Source organism: Xenopus laevis, chromosome 7L, assembly GCF_017654675.1.
Source record: "Xenopus laevis strain J_2021 chromosome 7L, Xenopus_laevis_v10.1, whole genome shotgun sequence".
In the NCBI taxonomy this organism is placed as follows: Eukaryota; Metazoa; Chordata; class Amphibia; order Anura; family Pipidae; genus Xenopus; species Xenopus laevis.
This window is the reverse complement of record NC_054383.1, coordinates 120,175,497-120,191,817: the sequence shown is the minus strand read 5'-3', so window position 1 is coordinate 120,191,817 and position 16,321 is coordinate 120,175,497.

Genomic DNA, 16,321 nt, shown 5'->3' with positions numbered 1-16,321 from the left:
TACATTGTTCAGGGTTATAGTTTTCCTTTAAGTTAGTGATCCCCCAACCAGTGGTTCTTGAGTAACATGTTGCTCACCAACAAGTGGCCTTGAAGCAGGTGATTATTTTTGAATTCCAGGCTTAGCGACAAGTTTTAGTTACATAAAAACCAGTTGTACTGCCAAATAGAGTCTCCTGTAGGCTGCCGGTCCATATAGGGGCTACCAAATAGCCAATCGCAGCACTTATTTGCCACCCTAGGAATTTTTTTTCATGCTTTTGTTGCCCCTCAACTTTTTTTTACATTTCAATGTGGCTCACTGGAAAATAAAGGGGAGGGGGGCCCTAACTTAAAGTCTATGGCTCATGTTGTGACTTTTGGGGTATTTTGCCTGTTGTTTTTTCCATGCTATCAAAATACCCAAACCAGTCCCCATTGCTGCCAATTAGAGCCATGTAAAGGTTTTCCGCTCATGTGATTTGTTTTTTGGAAAACACATGGTCCCCATACTGGTACTGAGTACTTACAGGACAATTTGATAAAAAAAACCAAAATGTCTTTATTTAATAAAAAACATATGTTTGTAAAAAATGATATCTGTTTTGTTTTTCTGTTGGAAACGTGTTTACTTGCCCTTTATAGTGCATTAGTGCTAATGCAGATGTTGGAAGCAGACCAGTGGGGGTTATCTAATGAAAGGCATTAAACTTGCCCAGGTGCAGTAACCCATAGCAACCAATTAGCAGTACGGCTTTACTGGTCACGTGTTTAAAAACAAAGATCTTATTGGTTGCTATGGATAACCATAACCAAGCTCCAAATAATGCCACAGAATTCGAATCCAACCTGGCATCCAGGTAGCATTTAATATATGAAAGGAAATATCTGATTGGTTGCTGTGAGGTTACCAGACCTGGAGCAAACATTACTGCTGTATCCAGGGTAAAGGGGTTGTTCACCGTTAAGTTAATGTTTAATATGATATAGTCAGTGCTATTCAAAGACAAGTTGCAATTGGTTTTCATTTTTTATTTTTTGTGGTTTTTGGGTTATTTAGCTTTTTGTTCAGCAGTTAAATAAATTTAAACAGAATTTTAACAACTATCTGGTTACTAGGGTCTGGTTTACCTTAGCACCGAAGCAGGGATTTGAATGAAAGATGAACAGGAGAGGGACTGTTTAGAATGATAAAGAATCAAAAGTAACAATAATAAAAATAAACTTGTAAGCTTACAGAGCAGTCGTTTTTTGGCTGCTGCGGTAGAAGAAGAAGGCAAATAATTAAAAAAAAACTGTAAAATAGTTGCAAAGTTACTAGGAATAGGACATTCTATAACATACCACCCCTTTAACATTTAAAGGTATGTACAAGCTCTACTTTTCACACATACACCTGATGGGAGTCTACTAGTTTGCCTACAATATGATGTATTAATACTATCAGTAATGAATAAATTTGGAAAATGTCTGATTTTCACGATTTTTAGTGAAAATGTCTGATTTTTACGATTTTTTTGTGAAAACCATCAAATTTCAGGATTTTTGAGTGAAAATTTCCAAATATCACGTTTTTTTCCGCGAAAACTGCCAAATTTCACGATTTTTCTGATTTCACTGTTTTTTGCAAATTTTTCGCCGTTTTGCGGGAAATTCGTGAATTTTTTTGGTGAATTGAAAACGGGAGAAGTTCGCCCATCACTAACTATCAGTCAGATATATTCAGAAGGTATTGTTTAATATTGAAGGAACAATAACATAATATACTTGCAGTGGAGTAACATTCAGAGGAACAAGCAATGGGCGAGAGGGGGACCAGAAAATCTCAATTATGACTATTGTGGTGGTTTTTTCCCACTCTACACATCATCTCTCCCCCAAACCCCAATAAGTAGGGTCAGAGTAAGAGGAGGTATACACGGGTGCCTTTTTTTTGCCTTACCCCTAGCTCTGGCCCCAGTCGCAGAAGAGGCAGGGAATTTAAGTTTTGCTGCTGTATCTAAGCATGAGCATGAAGATTCTACTCTCACACAAATCAACACATGGAATCATGCAATGCAATGTCCTCTATTCTCTACTATGTGAATAGAAGGGATGCGCCAAATCCACTATTTTGGATTTGGCCAAACCCCTGAATCCTTTGCGAATAATTCGGCTAAATACCAAACCAAATCCATATGCAAATTAGTGATGGGAAGGGGAGAACATTTTTTACTTCCTTGTTTTGTGACAAAGAGTCACATGATTTCCCTTACCACACCTAATTTGCATATGCCAAATCTGAATCCTGCTAAAAAAGGCTAATCCTAAACCGAATCCTGGATTCGGTGCATCCCTAGTGAATAGTGTTACTTACCTATCACAGCAAAGAGGAAAGTTTTTGCAGATCCAGTCTACGTTCCACAGCCCTTAAGGGAATTCTGTCGTGATTTTTATGATGTTGTTTTTATTTCTAAATTACACTGTTTACACTGCAAATAATTCACTCTACTGGTGTTTGTGAAGATTCTCATTCATCCACGTCATGGTATATCTATAGAAATAAGTCAAATCAAATGGACTGGCTGTGTTTTTTCCTTGAAGACGTTTCACCAGTCATCCAACTGGCTTTCTCAATTTATAAAAACTTGTAAATCTTCCTTCGAGAATATATATCCTCTGGAATGTTACTCCAATCAGCATGATCTGTTTATCATAATCCACAATGACGTCATTAAAGGAGAAGGAAAGCTCCAAAACAGTTTATTGCCAACAGATTAGCCACAATAGTGCAAGCTATATTTATTCTGCAGAATTCTTTACCATACCTGAGTAAACTGCTCTAGACACTGTCTCTGTTTGTTTAGAATAGAAGTTGCCATATAAGCTTGGTGTGACATCACTTCCTGCCTGAGTCTCTCCCTGCTGACTTACAGCTCTGAGCTCAGATTACAGCAGGGATGGGAGGAGGGAGGGAGAGAGGAGCAAACTGAGCATGCTCAAGCCCTGCCCTGGAGTTTATGCTGAAAATAGGAAGTCTGATACAGAAGCCCATGTGTACACAATAGAAGGAAAGAAATGTGGTGTTTCTTTTGACAGAGGACTCAGAGCAGCATTACTTTGAGGGTTTACTGGTGTATTTATATAGACCTTTCTGATAAAGCTTACTTAATTTTATCCTTTCCTTCTCCTTTAAATTAGGTTGATTGTGTTAGGAAGATTGGATCTTTAATGTGTTATTATACCTTCCAGGGAGAGGTGCCAAAACAGCATTGTATGTGGCAGACAATAGATGTCGCACCCTCCCGGCTCTATTCAAACTTGGTTTTTCAGTTTTTACATATATGGCTTCTTTAACACTTGTTTTGAACCAGTCACTCTCCCGGTCTAGAATCTGGACTTGACAGTCTTCAAACGTGCGTCCTTTTTCTTTTAGATGTAGGTACCTAGCTGAGTTCTGACCAGAGGAGCTGACTCTTCTGTGCTGCAGCCATACGCTGGTGTAACTGTTGTTTGGTTTCTCCCACATACAAATCAGAGCACTTCTCACTGCACTGAATACACAATGTTACTCTTCTTGTGCTTTGGGGTTGGGACTTTAAGGTGAACTAGTTTGTGAACTCAGTGTGTTGCTGGGTTTAAAGCAGATAGGGATGTGGTGTTTATTAAGTTTTTCCAACACCCCAGCTACATATGGGAGGACCAAGTTCCTTCTCTTGTCCTGTTTTCCACCTTCACCGGTAGTCTTGGTGTTATTGCTTCTTTTTCCACCGGTTTTTACAAAGGCCAAATCTGGATACTCAGACGTCTTCAGGGCCCCTCTGAGATGTTTTATCTCTTTCAGCTTAGCCTCTGTGCTGGTGGGGATCTTGTCTGCTCTGTGATGTAGAGTTTTGATGACCCCCAGTTTGTGATCTAGTGGATGGTGGGAGAATTTTTTTAAAAACTGGAATTGAATTTGGATAACACCCTAGTCAAATTTGACAGTTTTGACCATAAAAAAAATCAAAAATCAGACCTTTTATAAATCTGCCCCTTAAACTGACCATATCTGCATAAATAATTGTCCAAGATATTGTGGAAACCCTTGGCAATGCAGGAAGCAAGGCACATTTATCTAAAGACCATACACCTAAAGAGCTTCTTGTTTGATGGGGTTGGTGTCAGGGGGCCTATCGGCTCCCAGAGGGAGTAGTCAGGACCAAGGAGGAAGCTTTTAGGGGTTAAAGTCCCAGTTCGTGGTACAAATGGGAACAGGCAAATTTGTGATCAAAGTCCAGGCAAACGTCCAAAATGCAGGCAGAAAATATCAAAGTCGAGGTTCAGGCAGGGTCAAAATCCAGAAATCAATACAGGAAGAATTATCAAACACCCAGGAATGTTCCAAACAAATCCTACAATCGGGCATCGAACCCCTGACCTGGAAGTCCTTAAGTATTCAAATTTCGCGCCGGGCGCGTAACGTCATCGTGCCGGCGTTATATAGGGTCATGGGCGCCGCCATCTTGGATGTGGCGCCAAAGAGGAGCAGAGCACCATCGTGCGCTCCTGACAGTTGGATCTTTTCAAAACTGGGCCACAGTGGGCTGATCATTTGGCCTTCAGACCATCACTGAGAGCATACTGTGGGCCTATGGAGACCCCTTTGAAGAAGACCATATCAAATCGACTATGCAATCCTTGGCCAACAGGATTTCCAAATCTGTCCGATAGATTTCTGCCCAATGTTTGTCCAGATATCAGTTGGACCAGCCTTTGGATGGGCACCATGCTTGGGCCAATAAGCTGCTGAGTCAGTAGATTCTAATGGTCCTACCATAAATGGCATGTTAGATTAGTCATTATAACAGCACAGTTGTTTTTAAAGGACAAGTCAACCTCAAAATAAAAAATTGCCTAAAAAAAAGAAAACAATTCTAAGCAACTTTCCGATATCTGTGCTTTTAAAGTTATTTGTAAAAACATTTGATATTGAAAGCAGCATTGGCTTAAAGGAGAACTAAACCCTGTGTGTAGTCAAAATAGTCAACACAACCTTGTTAAATCTTCTTACTTTCTTTATGTGGGTGCAGGTTCTGCAGTGGCCACTTCCCACCAGCAAATACAGACAAAGTACGATATGAACAGCACCACAAATCTTGTAAAAGTTAAAATGCCTTTATTGCTCAAGTGTCAGGCATTACCGCAACGTTTCAGGCCTCATTTGGCCCTTTTTCAAGCTAAACTGACAACCATTACACCATTATTTAAACTTTTAGTGCCACCTAGTGGAAAATTAGTAACAAATTACAATCATGTGAAACACATTATTACATCAAATAGAAAAAGTAACAGTTTTCAAAAAACTGAGTGGTGAGTGGTGCAAAACGTGTGGGTAAACAAAGTTCATTTGTAATAGTAATGCAGAAAACCTGCAAAAAATACAAGATAAAAACAGTATATAAGAACATTTTTTTTAAAAAAAAAAAAAAAAAAAAGGGAAATACTTTTATCTAAAAATCGGTTTGAGATCATACTCTTTATTCAGACCCAATGGAATCAATGTCTCCAGTCTCCTAATCCAGAAGGCCTCTCTGTATAAAAGTGTTTTGATTCTGTTTCCCCCTCGGTGTTTCGGGGAGACCACTTCAATAACTTGAAACCTCAACTGATTGACATTATGTCCTGCTTCAATAAAATGACCTGCAATTGCTTGTTCCTTCTTACCAGCTTTAATAGCTGACTTGTGTTCACGGATACGTTCTCGGATGGTTCTCGAAGTCTGTCCCACATATGCTAAGCCACAAGGGCATTTGATGATCCGTATAGGGGTCCCTTTTCTGGGGATGATATAAAAATTCACCCTGTTGGATATTGGAGCAGCAGTTGTAGTTAAAACAAGGAAAAGTACAATTTTTACCTTTTTCTTTCAATCCTACACTATTTTCCCCTATATCTGTCTTCACTAAAGTTGAACCAATAGTTTAACCCTTTTTGTAGGCAATCATGGGGGGTCTTTCAAATGCTTTTATATGCAGTAAATTATCTTTTATCAGAGCCCAATGTCCTTTCAATATTTTTGAAAAGTGTTTACTTAAAACATTATATTGGGTAACAAAGATGACATGTTCACCAGTTTTTTTCTCTTTTTTCTCCAATAACATGGCTCTTTCTTTTGTTCTCAATTCATTGCTCTGCCTGTGCAAAAGACCTTCTGGATATCCCCTTGCCTGAAATTTGTCACACATTTCTGTCAATCTTACTTCTGCAACCTCATCAGGGGAAACTATGCGTTTCACTCTCATTAGTTGGGACTTAGGCAATGCCCTGTTTTTTATACACCCTCAGGGCCGCCATTAGAAATCACGGGGCCCCGTACAACAAAATTTCTGGGGCCCCCTGGGCCCCGCCCACACTGACGACCAAGCTCAAAAGTTTTTTGGGAAAAAAAAAGTTTTTTGGAAAAAAAAAGTTTTTGGGAAAAAAGTTTTTTGGGAAAAAAGTTTTTTTGGAAAAAAGTTTTTTTGGAAAAAAGTTTTTTGGGAAAAAAAGTTTTTTGGAAAAAAAAGTTTTTTGGAAAAAAAAGTTTTTTGGGGGAAAAAAAGTTTTTTGGGGGAAAAAAAAGTTTTTTGGAAAAACAAAAAGTTTTTTGGAAAAACAAAAAAGTTTTTTGAAAAAACAAAGTTTTTTGAAAACCAAAAAGTTTTTTGAAAAAAAAACCAAAAAGTTTTTTGGAAAAAAAACCAAAAAGTTTTTTGGAAAAACAAAGTTTTTTGGGGAAAAAAGTTTTTTGGGGAAAAAAGTTTTTTGGGAAAAAAAAGTTTTTTGGGGAAAAAAGTTTTTTGAAAAAATTTTTTTTGGGAAAAAAAAGTTTTTGGGGAAAAAAGTTTTTTGGGGAAAAAAGTTTTTTGGGGAAAAAAAAGTTTTTAGGGAAAAAAAAGTTTTTTGGGAAAAAAGTTTTTTGAAAAAACAAAGTTTTTTGAAAACCAAAAAGTTTTTTGAAAAAAAACCAAAAAGTTTTTTGGAAAGAAAAGTTTTTTAGAAAAAAAAAGTTTTTTGGGGAAAAAAGTTTTTTGGGAAAAAAGTTTTTTGGGGAAAAAAGTTTTTTGAAAAAAAGTTTTTTGGGAAAAAAAGTTTTTTGGGGAAAAAAGTTTTTTGGGGAAAAAAGTTTTTTGGGGAAAAAAAAGTTTTTAGGGAAAAAAAAGTTTTTTGGGAAAAAAAGTTTTTTGAAAAAACAAAGTTTTTTGAAAACCAAAAAGTTTTTTGAAAAAAAAACCAAAAAGTTTTTTGAAAAAAAAACCAAAAAGTTTTTTGAAAAAAAAACCAAAAAGTTTTTTGGAAAAACAAAGTTTTTTGGGGAAAAAACTTTTTTGGGGAAAAAAGTTTTTTGGGGGAAAAAGTTTTTTGGGAAAAAAAAGTTTTTTGGGGAAAAAAGTTTTTTGAAAAAACAAAGTTTTTTGAAAAACAAAAAGTTTTTTGAAAAAAAAAAACCCAAAAAGTTTTTTGAAAAAAAAAAACCAAAAAGTTTTTTGGAAAAAAAAACAAAAAGTTTTTTGAAAAAAAAACAAAAAGTTTTTTGGAAAAACAAAGTTTTTTGGAAAGAAAAGTTTTTTGGAAAAACAAAGTTTTTTGGAAAGAAAAGTTTTTTGAAATAAAAAAGTTTTTTGAAAAAAGTTTTTTTGAAAAACAAAAAGTTTTTTTGAAAAAAAAGGTTTTCTTTTTTGAAAAAACAAAAAGTTTTTTGAAAAACAAAAGGTTTTTTGAAAAAAAGTTTTTTGAAAAAAAGTTTTTTGGGGAAAAAAGTTTTTTTGAAAAAACAAAGTTTTTTGAAAAACAAAGTATTTTTTGAAAAAAAAACCAAAAAGTTTTTTGGAAAAAAAAACCAAAAAGTTTTTTGGAAAAACAAAGTTTTTTGGAAAGAAAAGTTTTTTGAAATAAAAAAGTTTTTTGAAAAAACAGTTTTTTTGAAAAACAAAAAGTTTTTTTGAAAAAAAAGGTTTTCTTTTTTGAAAAAACAAAAAGTTTTTTGAAAAAACAAAAAGTTTTTTGAAAAACAAAAGGTTTTTTGAAAAAAAGTTTTTTGAAAAAAAGTTTTTTGAAAAAAAGTTTTTTGAAAAAAAGTTTTTTGAAAAAAAAGTTTTTTGAAAAAAAAGTTTTTTGAAAAAAAAGTTTTGAAAAAAAAGTTTTTTGAAAAAAAAGTTTTTTGAAAAAAAGTTTTTTGGAAAGTTTTTTGAAAAAACAAAGGTTTTTTTGAAAAACAAAGTTTTTTGAAAAACAAAGTTTTTTGAAAAACAAAAAGTTTTTTGGAAAGAAAAGTTTTTTGGAAAAACAAAGTTTTATGGAAAGAAAAGTTTTTTGAAATAAAAAAGTTTTTTGGAAAGTTTTTTGAAAAAACAAAGGTTTTTTTGAAAAACAAAGGTTTTTTTGAAAAACAAAGTTTTTTGAAAAAAAGTTTTTTCTTTTTTGAAAAAACAAAAAGTTTTTTGAAAAATAAAAAGTTTTTTGAAAAACAAAGTTTTTTGAAAAAAAAGTTTTTTCTTTTTTGAAAAAACAAAAAGTTTTTTGAAAAATAAAAAGTTTTTTGAAAAAAAACCAAAAAGTTTTTTGGAAAGAAAAGTTTTTTGGAAAAAACAAAGTTTTTTGGAAAAACAAAGTTTTTTGGAAAGAAAAGTTTTTTTAAATAAAGTTTTTTGGAAAGTTTTTTGAAAAAACAAAGGTTTTTTTGAAAAACAAAGTTTTTTGAAAAACAGTTTTTTGAAAAAAGTTTTGTTTTCTTTTTTGAAAAAACAAAAAGTTTTTGGAAATTTTTTTTTGAAAAAAAAAAGTTTTTTGAAAAAAACCAAATGATTCAGTGTTTGTAATTCAACCTTGGACATATTGTTGGGAACAAGATGTGTATCCCCCCTGCGAAATTGTTTCCAATTGTTTTACTTCTCTAACAACATGCCCAATGCACAACATTTCTAGCTACTCCTTTATTTTAACTTTCCTTAGCTGGAGCAACATAGTAAGATAGGTTGAAAAAAGACACATGTCGACCTTTTCACTTTTTTACCCTGCCTAACTGCCAATTGAACTTCAGCCAAACGAAATGCAGATGCACACCTGGTCCCTCTTTCAACGTTCACGGTGCATGGATCATAGGAGGACGGCACCCCCAACGAAAGGTACGTAATAATTAATCCAGCACACGAAGTTTGCTCAAGGGTTATTACCCGTGTTTAATGTCAAGCCAAACAGGTTACAACGTTTCGGGGGCGTACCCCTTCGTCAGGTGATCTGTGCCTCCCACTTCCACCATTAAATAGGTAAAAAATTTTAAACAACACCCCCATATTAAGAAAAAATTTACATATCAATCAAGAACAATCAACAGGAATCCTTGGATTTATAGTAAAAGTCCAGAGTCCATCCAATATTAAAGATATCCATTATCCACAATAAAGTCCAAACCCCTGAAAAGTTTGAAAACATTTGTTCACACATTATTTTGTTATAAGAAGATCATATCCAAAAAAGAAAAAAATACTCAAAAGAATTCTTTAAACAATATAGGAAAGAATTAATCATACCTTTCCTTTTCTAACGAAAAAAATGATCAACTTAGGAGAATCTGTAGAAAGATAGAAACAAATTAGCAACATAAACTCAAACCACATGGTACATTGTTACAAGTAAGATCCCAGGCTGAATTCCTCATTTAACCCCCTCGGTGTCTGAGTTTGCAGCAGCCATATCCAATAAGCCTCACGTTGTGCTAATCTTATCTTTAGATTTTGGTTCGATGAATATATTTTTTCTAGCACCTGCCATCGTAGTTGTGATGTCCTATGGCCTGCTTCAAAAAAATGTTGGTATAAAAAAAGTTTCCTGCTTTTTCTTTTTATCACCAACTCCCTTAATGTCATCCTTTTGTGGTTTAAAATTTCTTATAGCAGCCTTATGTTCGTTTAACCTTATTTTAACCTGTCTACTCGTTTGGCCGATATATGCCAAACCACATGGGCATTTTAAACAATAAATTACACCCCCCTATATGGGGGTGTTGTTTAAAATGTTTTACCTATTTAATGGTGGAAGTGGGAGGCACAGATCACCTGACGAAGGGGTACGCCCCCGAAACGTTGTAACCTGTTTGGCTTGACATTAAACACGGGTAATAACCCTTGAGCAAACTTCGTGTGCTGGATTAATTATTACGTAACTGCCAATTGATCCAGAGATATGCAACAGATATGACCCATGTGCCCCCCCCCCTCAAGTCTCTGATTGGTTACTGCCTGGTAGCCAGTGTAACCAGTCAGTGTAAACCAAGAGAGCTGAAAAGCAGGAAGTTGGGTTCTGACTGACAAGTTTTACATCAAATCACTCCAGCCTTTATACATTACATTTTTGGCTAACTAACTATATTAGAAACATTTTTTATTTTGCACAGCCTGTCTATTTACCCAGTTTTTATTTTTACACTGAACAATTCCTTTAAAGCTATCTAATGTATCAGCCTGTACCACTGATTCAGGGAGAGAATTCCACATCTTCACAACTCTCACTGTAACAAAACCCTTCCCAATATTTAGGCGGAACCTCTTTTCTTCTAATCGGAATGGGTGACCTTGTGTCAGCTGGAAAGACCTACTGGTAAATAAAGCATTAGAGAGATTATTGTATGATCCCCTTATATATTTATACATAGTTATCATATCACCCCTTAAGCGCCTCTTCATCCCCAATTTGGCCAGTCTTTCCTCATAGCTAAGATTTTCAATACCTTTTACCAGCTTAGTTGCCCTTCTCTGTACCCTCTCTAATACAATAATGTCCTGTTTGAGTGATGGAGACCAAAACTGTACGGCATATTCTAGATGGGGCCTTACCTGTGCTCTATACAGTGGAAGAATAACCCCCTCCTCCCGTGACTCTATGCCCCATTTAATACAGCTCAAGACCTTATTTGCCCTTGATGCTGCTGACTGGCATTGCTTGCTACAGCCAAGTTTATCATCTACAAGGTCCTTTTCCATAATGGATTTGCCTAGTGCAGTCCCATTAAGGGTATAAGTGGATATTTTTACATCCCAGGTGCATGACTTTACATTTATCAACATTGAATCTCATTTGCCACTTAGCCGCCCAGATTACTGGTACCATTATTTAATGGAGCACTCTCGACCTGCATATTTTTACTACTAATGTATTTAAAAAACTTTTTGGGGTTAGTCTTAGCCTCTGCCGCAATGCACTATTCATTTCCTTTCTTTACCTTCAGGATTGCTGATTTACAACATTTATTATAGTGTTTATATTCATTAAATGCAGCTTCTGTCCCAACAGACTTGTAGTTTTCAAATGCCTCTTTTTTCCTATTAACTTCTTTACTTCTATATTAAGCCACACAGGGTGATTCTTAGAGCTTTTACATTTACTCCATAAGGGAATAAATTGAGAACAGTAATGATTTAATATCATTTTGAATGACAACCATTTCTGTTCTGTGTTTTTAGCTGAAAACTTAATTCCCCAATCAATGCTCTGAAGGGCAGCCCTGAAGGCACTAAAATTAGCTTTTCTGTAATTCATGTTTTTTGTTGCCCTAGTGTATATTTGTTTTTTGCACCAGACATTAAATGATATAACTTTATGGTCACTATTACCATAATGACCTTTTAGCAGCTTCGGGGCATATCAACTCTTGAAAAACAAATGTTTTTTAGTGAAACTAACCACATGAGTATGTGAGTGTCACTCCTAACAAAATCAAGATGGGGAATTCCTGTGACCACGTTGAAGTCCTGGATCATTACTACTGTAGAGATGCTCAGCCTTTATGGTGGTTCAATAAGTTCAGTATATAATTTAGGGCATTTCTACCCATATTTCACTTTAGGGTTTAGTTCTCCTTTAATGTCCTTAGAGTATTAATGGTGGGTTGAGTACAGAGAATCTATTGTCTTTGTATAAATACATTTTGAAAAGACCCAAGCTTTTCATATTTGCTTTCTGGGGAATTAGGGTTGGACCCCCATGAAGATACTTGTGAAAGAAGGAAATCAGGCTAGGAATCCATTCAATCAGGTAGAAATCTCGAATAATTCATGTTTTTTTAGTGAAACTAACTAATCCATACAGTCAGGTAGGACATGCATTTCTAGAAGGGCTAATTTCTTCAGAACGGAACAACTTTACACATGGAAGAATTTTAAGTATGATTCATAGCCAGTGTTAAAGCCATACTTGATGCCTGGAAATACATATTTATGAGTCTATATTTTAATGTAAATAAGGTACTATAGGAGACCATCCTATGCAATAATAAATAGTAATAATAGCAAATAGCTGCCCTTCCCTGTAAACAGATCATAGATGCACATAACATACATGATACTAATCCCGTATTAATAGTCATGCGTCTCACAAGACATTTTTTTTGGGTCAGTTTAATAATGAAAGAAAAAAAGCAAAAACAAGAGGATGATGCATGGAAGATGCGATGACACACAGACTAATGGTTTAGTGTAGGACTGGCCAGACCATGGGATGACTTTGACCTAGTTGGCCAGCTTGAATATATTGCAATATATGGACATAAAAATCCCTGTTTGACCATGGTCATGGCAGGTAGAAGATGAACCCAGACCATTTCCAGCCTGGGGTTGGCATCTCTAAATAAGTAATGCCATCAGAGACTAAAAAGGTCCACCAAGTTGAGGTGGAAAGGGTGATCTCAGCCACGAGTAGATGTAGAAGCCTCTATGGTGGGTCACATTTGAATGCTTATGCATTTCACTTGCTTTATAAATAAGACCCAAGTATCTCCATCATTGCCGCAAGATGTTCCCAAGACATTTCAAGCAGCATTGCAGTTATCAAATAACCGATCCCGTCTTGTGCTACAGCCAGGGTGCTTTTTACATTCCCTGCCATAAAGCATATGGAACTGTGGTTGCCTCCAGTTTCAACAGCCTAACCATTATGACAAGTGATGGGCGAATCTGTCCCATTTCACTTGACTCTTTTGTCCAACTGCATCAAAGTCAACGGGCTTCCGAATAATTTTAACGTGCGTCAATTTTGACAAGCGCCAATTTTTTTTGTCACAGCGAATTTTCCCGCATCGAATTTACGCAGCAGTTTCGTGAAAACATTTGTCGTCTGTGAAATCTGGAAATTTGCCGCAAATCCATGCCTGGCGAATAAATTCACCCATCACTAGTTATGACAAACTCACCACCCAAGTACTTGGTGCAAATTGCTAAAGCTGGGTAAATGAGTAAAGAAAACCATAAATTGTACTGATAAGTTAAAGAAAGTCAGCAAACCTGTGATTTCAGCTACTAACAAAACAAAGAAAATGAATCACAAGTCCAGGTGTTGTTTCTTAATGTTGGCCAGATCATAGGTGAGGGACAACGGTAAAACCAATAGGAGAAATGGGACACGAGCAATGAATTTGCTAGGATTTAGCTGGTGATTCAATGTGGAGGTACCAGGATAAACTAAAGGTCTGCAGTATGCCATTTGGCTACATTTTATATGTAATGATGAGGCCTCGTGCATATTGCCCCAAGCATTTTTAGAAAGCCTGGGAAGCCAGTTCAAAAGTAAAAATGAATGGGATTTAGGGATTAGTGATGTGTGGGTTGGGAAGAATTCGACCTGCAACCAACCCTAACCTGCCCTCCCTCAGCTCTCTCCTGACTTCCAGGTTGCTTTTATAGATCTGCGCCCTACCGATGACATCATAAAAGTAACGGGCCGAGCAGGTGCCCATCTATAAAAACGGAAGCTGGAAGTCGGCAATGCAAGGTGGCGGGCGAGGAGAGCAGGAAGAAAAGCTCAACCCGGACCTGCATGCCACCCGCAAATGGGAGTGGGAGGTTGCCCAAACCCGCGGGATGTCCAGTCTGAGATCCTCCAGCTCCTATTGAAATATAAATCTTATGGACAGCCTGTGTGTGTGTAACTGGGTATGAATGAAAGGGACTACAGCTAGTGACTTGGTGGGAAGATGAACAGTGACTTGAAGTGACATGGTGGGTGATTGTGCATCACAGTGACTGGCATTGAGAGAAACGGCTGAGAGATTACTTGGTCTTAAAGGAACAGTTCAGAGTAAAAATAAAAACTGGGTAAATAGATAGGATGTGCAAAAATAAAAAATGTATCTAATATAGTTAGTTAGCCAAAAATGTAATGTATAAAGGCTGGAGTGACTGGATGTCTAACATAATAGCCAGAACACTACTTCCTGCTTTTCAGCTCTCATTTTCCGCATTTTAGGGTCAGATTTTATGTTGTTTTGTTTACTAATGTACAGTGCGGGGAGGGAGAGGGGGGCAATGCAAGGCAGTTAAGGGTTTTTTTTAGTACGGGGGAATTTTCTCTCTCGTGAATTGACTAAGATGTGGATTTTACTGAACGTTACCTCTTTCGCCAGACTTGCCTTCTCCAGCTCAGACCAGACGAAGTGCATTGGAGTGCATAGATCTTCCTCATTCTTGTTACTTGCATCATATTTTTTAGTGGAAAAGTGGGAGAGTCCAAAATACGCTGGCGTCTTTTCCTTTATTCAGAGTGATACCTGCAAAAGTCCTTAAACTTTTTTTTGGGTAACCAGGTTCCCCCATACATTTTATAACATATGGAACATAAACTATACAGTGGGCTCATGTGTAGGGCATTATAACAACTCTATTGTCTTTATTAAGGTTCCCTGGACTTGAGTAATGTAATGTATTTGCTGTAACGTATATGTCCATTCAACTTTAAATTTCCCGCCATATGCAAATTAGCCTGAGTGAAGACCTCTAACGAAGTTGCTCCATGCAGAATTGAACACTAGTGCATCTTCGTTTTGATTTGCTAGCATTGCCAAAGTAACGCTAGCGAAAATTCACCAGCGTTTGGCGCTCTGGACACAACATCGATTTTAGCTAATTAGCGTTGTCTGAGCGAATTTTCGCCTGGCGAAGTGTTGCGATGGCTATGAAGCCGATGTCTAAATTACATAGGAAAGAAATAGCTGAAAAAACAGTTTTGAGAAACAATTCCTTCCATCCCTCCCACACACACACAGTCTCCCCTTATGCCCAGTTAGTCAGAATGTATCGGAATTGCACGGATAACAATGTTTTTTATGAACAGGCTGAAGAAGAATATGTAAGATTAAGCTCTAGAGGTTATAAAAAAAGAGATTTAAGAGAAGCTATGATGAAAATTTAAGAATTCAAGAAGAAAACCAATAGAAAATCAAAAAAAAGAAATAAACAAGAAAAAGGAGAAAGATAAAGAAGTAAGGTGTATTTTAGATGTTGGTGTACAATATGGAGCAGTAAAGAAATGTATTTTGAAAAATTAGAACATGATGAATCTTAAAATTTCTTAATTTAACCCCGATGGTGGTAAGCAGAAAAGCTAAATCTTTGGCAAGCAAAATTGCCCAAAGCCAAATAAACGACATGGCTGGTGAGTATGAAAGGTTTCTTTTCCTGCAAATGGTGTACGGTATGTAAAACTCTTAATAGCAGCAGCACTTTAAAGGATTAGTAAACCTTTAAAATAAGTGAATGTAAAATTGACGAGGGTGCTATTCTAAGCACTTTTGCCATGTACATTCATCATTTATATTTCTTTAATTCCAAGATATTAAAGGATACATGTACTGTTAACATGAATGAATTCTGTTACAACAGCGGCACCTGCTGGTCAGTTTCTGACCACCAAGTAGTCAAGGAAGTTGTCAGGAGAAAGAAAGAGGCTGCTCTGATGTTCTTCTGCTTAGGAAAGGTTTCTAATTTTTCCTAAGCAGAAGAACATCAGAGCAGCCTCTCTCTTTTTAGGAGTCAGGATTTTGATAGCAGGAAAGTGTTAACATGTGCTACTAAATTTGTAGGATATATTGTTCAAATCAATGTGTGGGATGTACCATTTGGCAATTACGGTTCAGATTAGGAGAACATATGAGTATTAACAAAAAAGAAGACAGTCCAATCATTAAACATTTTGAAGCAGTTCATGGAGGGTCCACACAGGTTTTAAAAATGTTTGGGATTGATGTAGTGGATGAGAAAAGTGGAGGCAACTTAACAACTAAATTAAGATTGGATTCATAATGGATATTTAAATTGACTGTAATACCTGAGGGAATGAATAGTCACTTTGAGTTACAACCGTTACTTACATCACTATGGAATTAGTAAATTCCCATTTAGTAAATGGAGCTGATTTTAAGGTTATCAGTCGTCTTTTTATTCTGCACTATGCACTTTAATACATGCAGATATAAACTTGGGAATTACATTGCACAATGATATACTTTATATTTGTATTTTAATATATTTATATATGTGGGTGGATTTGGAAAGAATATTATTGTTGGTTAACACATA